Below are 6,818 nucleotides of genomic sequence, written 5' to 3'. Positions count from 1 at the left end.
CCAACGACATACTAACCACCAAATGAAAGCGACACAAGTTTGTCCTCCTCCTCCTGGAACTGGCATCTACCTTTGATACAGTGGACCATTCTGTCTTACTACTGACTTTCTGATCTGTTGACATTACATACTTGGCCCTTTGTTGGAGCTCCTCGTACCTAACAGGACATTCAGTGTCTGCCACTAACACACCACCTCCTCATCTCGCCCCCTATTTGTCGGTGTCCCCCAAGGTTCAGTTGTAGGACCGGGCACTGTGCTTAGGGCATGCATTCCCTCCCTCTTAAAGGGACTGCCCGCATCAAGCTAAGGTATTCCCGGCCTCTGTGCGATACCTTCTATTTAAGGCTTCTTCTCCAATATGGAGGTGCCCGAGCTACGTTGTTAGTTTGCCTTGCATGCTTGCTAGTTGTCAGGTTCCCCAGGATCGCCCATCAGCTTGTCTACCCTGTAGCCATCTGCTCTTACCTGTCTTTGTCCTTCTGCTCGTACCTGTCTGTGCTCTTCTGTCCATCAGCCGGTCCTGATCGCGCCTGGAAGTACCCATCTATCTAACACCCACCCGGTCCAGTCTGCACCTGCCAGTGCTTTTCTGTTCTTCAGCTGGACCCAAATGCATCCGTGGTTCCAGAGTCCCTTCAGTGCCTGCTTGCATTCTTCATCCCTCCTTCGGGCCGTAGCAGCTTACCCTCTGTAGGAGGTCAGCTGCCACCTTCTGTAGGTCAGCCATGGAGTAGGACATGGTGCCACCTCCTTGTCCCTCCTTGGGTCGCAGTTTTCACCTGCTACCACTTATCTGAGTTGGGATTTGGTATGCCACCTAGTTACGCCCTTCCAGGCTTTCGAAGGGATACGCAAAACCAAAGAAAAGACAATGTGTGCATATACCCTAATGAAAATAAATAAGTAAAAATGTAAGTGCATTAAATAATTAACATGGCGTATTTAGTGAACACTGTTTTTTTTATCAAAAAAGCATAGTTGGGTGTCCTGTTGGGACCTGGTGATTCTCTGCCACTATTCACACCAGGTAAGTTTTAACATTAGAGAGTGTAGTTACTGTCCCAATTGGGTACACCTTGTCACGGTGGAACAGCTGTATGCTTTTTTTTTTTTTAATCAAAAAACAGTGTTTACTAAATACCCTATGTTAACATGCTCTTACATCATGCATGTTTTCAAGTCATACTCCGTCTCAGTTTTCTGTTTGTTTGTTTTTTATATTTTTTCAGAGATATGGCACATTGGTCCCACCACCTTGCCTGTTACAGTCTCCATCTGCTGGGTTGGCTGTAATGGAAGAGGTATCGGTCCCCGCTATACTACAGTAGTTCTACTCTATTGCAATTGATGCTACTTTGTTGGTGTCTGCCACTAATTTTTGTAAATGTGTAGACTCCTAATTGAGTCTCTTTCATGTGATTTGCCCGTAGCAGTAGGCCTGCGAGACGGTCAGGTCTACACTTCCTTGGAGTCAACTACCTGTGTTACTATCCTTAGATTTTTCTGACAATAGTAGACTATGAAATTTGTTATTTGTGCCACCTGAATGCAGATGAGCATGAAAGCAAGTAGAGGCGTTGCATGTAGTATCAGGACTCACAGCACAGGATGCCTACACCGATCCCTCACCCACCTCGTCTTAGGCTGAGTTCACACGTGGCGTTTTTTTCGCGTTTCCGTGGCGGTTTTAACCGCACGATTTTGCCGCGAAAACGTGAAAAATAAGCATCCCATGCATTCCTATGGGATTCTGCAATGCTGTGCTAATGCTGCGGTTTTTACCGCGGCGGAATCGCTTTGCGGTAAAAAACGCAGCATGCTCATTATTTTGTGGAATCGCGGCGATCTCGCACCCATAGGAATGTATTGTTCCGCTTACTTCCCGCATGTGGCTGTGCACACCATGCGGAAAGTAAGCAGAACAATTGCGGATGGTACCCACGGCCCGGAGGAGAGGAGACTGTTCTCCGGGCTCTGGGTACCATATCCCTGTAAAAAATAGAATTTAAAATAAAAAATATTGTTATTCTTACCTTCCGGCGTCCCGCGCAGCCTTCCCGCCTCTCTCCACGCTCTCGTTCCCAGTAATCCTTTGCGAAAATGCCCGCGATGTGGTCCGTTCTCGCGGGATCGCGAAGTCTCGTGGTCATTCGCGCGACGTCATCTCGAATTACCGCGAGACATCGCGATCCCGCGAGAACGGACGCCATCGCGGGCATTTTCGCAAAGGATTACTGGCAACGGATGCGCGGGACGTCGGAAGGTAAGAATAACAGTATTTTTTTTTTTTTTTACATTCTATCTTTTACTACTGATGCTGCATAGGCGGCCTCAGTAGTAAAAAGTTGGTCACACTCGTCAAACACTATGTTTGACGAGTGTGACCAACCTGTCAATCAGTTCTCCAAGCGATGCTATAGATCGCTTGGAAAACGCCAGCATTCTGCAAGCTAATTACGCTTGCAAAATGCTAGTTTTTCCGCAGGAAAATCGCGGGAATTTAAAATGCGATTTTCCCGCGGAATGGAATTCCGGAATTCTCGCGGTAATTTCCGCGAGAGTTCCGTTACGTGTGCACATAGCCTTACTGTGACGTTCAATTGAAAGCTGTAAATGCTGTCACAGACCGCGATACCTCATGCCTGGCTGATTGCTACAATTTGTACTGTGAGTGAATTGAGGCCACTTTCCTTGTGTCTGTTCCTCATTTGATGTGTTTTGGCAGCTGTTGGGGCCGTTATAAGGTGTTGTGCATGAATTTGTTTTTGCCTCCTATTGACATGAATGGCGTTTGGTTATGTTCGCCGAATAAATCGGCGAATATTGCAAATTCATTGATAGTAATCTGAACCGAACATTGAACTATGCGCTCATCTCTAGTCTCTACACTACTGTGCAAAAGTTTAGGGTCACCCAGACAATTTTGTGTTTTCCATGAAAACGCCTAATTTTATTAATCAAATGAGTTACCAAATGAATTTAAAATCTAGTCCAGACACTGACAAGGTTTTAAAAAAAGATTTTTATTTGAAATAATAATTCTTCTTCAAACTTTGCTTTCGTTAAAGAATGCTCTCTTTGCAGCAGTTACAGCATCACAGACCTTTCAGTTCTTTGGGTCATTGTCCTGTTGTAGGATGAAGTTGGCACCAATCAAGCGCTGTCCACAGGGTATGGCATGGCGTTGCAAAATGGAGTGATAGCCTTCCTTATTCAAAATCCCTTTTACCTTGTACAAATCTCCCACTTTACCAGCACCAAAGCAATCCCAGACCATCACATTACCTCCACCATGCTTGACAGATAGTGTCAGGCACTCTTCCAGTGTCTTTTCAGTTCTGTGTCTCACAAATGTTCTTCTGTGTGATTCAAACACCTCAAACTTGGATTCATCTGTCCTTAACACTTTTTTTCCAATCTTCCTCTGTCCATTGTCTGTGTTCTTTTGCACATATTAATCTTTTCCTTTTATTAACCAGTCTCAGATATGGCTTTTTCTTTGCCAGCATCCTGGAGTCGCCGCTTCAATTTAGACGTTGACACTGGTGTTTTGCGTGTACTATTTAATGAAGCTGCCAGTTGAGGACCTGTGAGGCGTCGATTTCTCAAACTACAGACTCTAATGTACTTCTCTTTCTACTCTGGTTAGAGCCTGTTTGTGCTCTCCTCTGAAGTGAGTAGTACCCACAGTTGTAGGAAATCTTCAGTTTCTTGGCAACTTCTCGCATGGAATAGCCTTCATTTCTAAGAACAAGAATAGACTGTCGAGTTTCACATGAAAGTTCTTTTCTTCTGGCCATTTTGAGAGTTTAATGGAACCAACAAATGTAATGCTCCAGATTCTCAACTAGCTCAAAGGAAGGTCAGATTTATAGCTTCTCTAATCAGCTAAACTGTTTTCAGCTGTGCTAACATACTTGCACAAGGGTTTTCAAGGGTATTCTAACCATCCATTAGCCTTCTTACATAGTTAGCAAACACAAAGTACCATAAGTACACTTGAGTGATGGTTGTTGGAAATGTGCCTCTGTACACCTATGAAGATATTGTATTACAAACCAGACGCTTACACCTAGAATAGTCATCTACCATATTAACAATGTATAGAGTGTATTTCTGAATCATTTAATGCTAGCTTCATTGGAAAAAAACTGCTTTTCTTTCAAAAATAAGGAAATTTCTAAGTGACCCTAAACTTTTGCACGGTAGTGTATGTCCCCAACGTGGTCTCCATAAAACAAAAAATAGCTTTTATTATACTCGCCTATAGTGAGGTCCGGTCCATTGGGTATCTCTGATCTTGATCCAGCGCCTCCTCTCTTCTTGCTTTGGGTGTAGGACATATTCCACATCCTCCACTCAGTGTCCTCTGGCTCCTAGGCAGTTGCACTTCTCTGCCCTGCTGAGGGCTGACCAAAGTATAGTAGTGTGCATGCAACGGCTCTCTTTGGCATTTACATGCGCATTACAGTACTTTGCGGCAGAGAAGTGCAACTGTGCAGAGGCGCGATGCTGAGGATACTGTATGGATGACGGGTTCTACGTCATCTACACAAAAGCAAGAAGAGTCGAGGCTTCTGATCCAGAACATTGACTCCCAGTCGGAGAGCACCACCACGTTGGTGAGTATAATGAAAGCTTCTTTTTTTATGGAGAGCACATTAGGGACATATATATGTCATTCTACTGTAGAATGCTGTCACATAGGGATTAAAAGTGCTATATGGGAAAAATCCTGGTGACAAGGTTCCCTTTAAGGTTTATTCACATATAGTTTTTACGTAGCTGTTCTTGATATGAATCGAGAAAATCGTAACATAACCACAATGTGTGTATAAACCCTTAGGCACTGATCCTAATATATAAAACACCAATACACACTGGCGCTCACAAGTAAAACTGCTGCTGGAGCTGCTGGCAACTAGACAGGCTCTGTGTGCAACCCTGTCCAGGTAGATAGAAGAAAGTACTGTATCAGGCAGGCAGTTGCCGCGCTACCAGTATAAGGCCACAATGTGCACAGGTGAGTATATGCTGCAAAAGTGTAATGAGGGGCTTCTAACTGAACAACTGTATATGTGACATGGCAGTTACTATGAAATGGCTAAGAATGCTAAACGTCCTGTTCCAGTTCTTGAAGCAGAGCTTTGGTGAATCAAGCAGCTGTGGGGAGCGTCTTCCCATTGCTAGGTAATCCCCCTGCACTTGCACAAACATGAGGTGGCGGTAATCTCCGTCCGGAAGCGCTGCTGTGCAGTAGCGAGGTGAGCAGGGGGCGTGGTTTCGGTGATGTCACCTGTCGTTTGCGACAGACTCATGTGTGGGCCAATTTCCGATGCATTTCGAAGGACCCAGTCCTTCTTCCTCAAGGTATGGTCCATCAGTGTGAGCTGTCTCTAAATGCCCTCTACTAGGACAACCCCTTCCTAAACTATATATTCAGCTCCGATAAAATAATAAAGCCTACTCACCTCTTGTGCTGGCGCCGTTCCAGCAGTGTCGGCACTTGTGGTCCTGGGGCTGTAATGCGGTGAAATGACCCTTGATGCCTGTCTCCACCTTCGGACAAACTGAACATGAAGAGGCAGTCTGGGCTGCAGCTGATCCCTGACTTCCTCTTCATGTTCAGTTTGTCTGAAGGCGCAGTGATGCCAGCGCTGATTGGGTTCCGATGTCACGTGTCACACCACCACATCACAGCCTCAGGGAGAGCGAGTGCTGACACCGTGGGATCGAGGGTCTAACATTTCTTTTAAGAAGGGGTTGTCCTGCTAGTGGACAACCCCTTTAACTGCTCATTCCCATCTACTGTTTTTTTCTCTATTTCCGCCCTTCCTCTATTTTGTTTGACAGCTCTGCTTTTATAGAACCAGAGAATGTCAGAGATAGATGGGAAAACAAGTAGGTGGGAAGGTGCACTAAAATGTTTGGCTGCTCCAAGGGTGCTGCATTGAGTGCATGTGTTTGGTTTCATCAGTGATTCTGTACAGACAGAGTCCCTTTAGGGTACATATGAGAGTGGAAAAAGAACCCGCGGTTGTAACTAGCGCTGCCGAGTGAAGCAGAATTCCACAATGATGGTGTGATAGAAAAAACCTTTTCAATAGAGCTAGTAAAATTCTGCTTCACTCGGCAGCGCTCGGTCCACTAGCCGAAACTGCATGGACTGAGTGGGCATAACGCTATTCATACAACACAGGCTGAGGGTAAAACAGTGTGGCAATGCTTTACTGAACCACAAAACAGGCAGATAACACATAGAACAGTCCCAGCAAAATACCCCAAGATGGTGCACATTACAGAGTCTCACTTTTCCACTGACTCGCTGGGATGATGGCAGCTGTTACTTCAGAGCTCCCAGGGTCGACTTCCCCACCTGTGGCATGCACATAGAGAGGAGTTAACGACAAGCATAGGAAGATGACAGTCCATTGAGGTACAAGACCAGTTGACCTGAGGGTCTGAACATCTCCATGGAGCCAGGCGACCGGCTGATCCCAATCCTGGCTTTCTCAAACCATATCCATGGTTCAGTGATGGTCAATGAAGCAGATCTGTATTCTTCCTACGAGAGCCGAGGTCCCATAGGTTGCTTCCTGTAGAATGATAGATCCGTGTCCCTCGTGATGGAGCCGTGATGTATTGGCAGCAGTCCTGTAGGGTCCCCTGGATGTTTGGATGTCTTGGCAGTATCTCTGATTGTCTCTATCTCTGTCTCTTTGTTCAAAGGCATGTAACATATTTTTATGCTTAACATGTGTCCTTCATTCAGTATTTACTTAAAGGATAAGAATGGAGATGAGATCAAGTTAGCA

This window comes from Dendrobates tinctorius, unplaced genomic scaffold (genome assembly GCF_039654945.1).
Source record: "Dendrobates tinctorius isolate UK_male_01 unplaced genomic scaffold, ASM3965494v1 ptg000203l, whole genome shotgun sequence".
Classification (NCBI taxonomy): domain Eukaryota; kingdom Metazoa; phylum Chordata; class Amphibia; order Anura; family Dendrobatidae; genus Dendrobates; species Dendrobates tinctorius.
Note: the sequence above shows the minus strand (reverse complement) of the source record.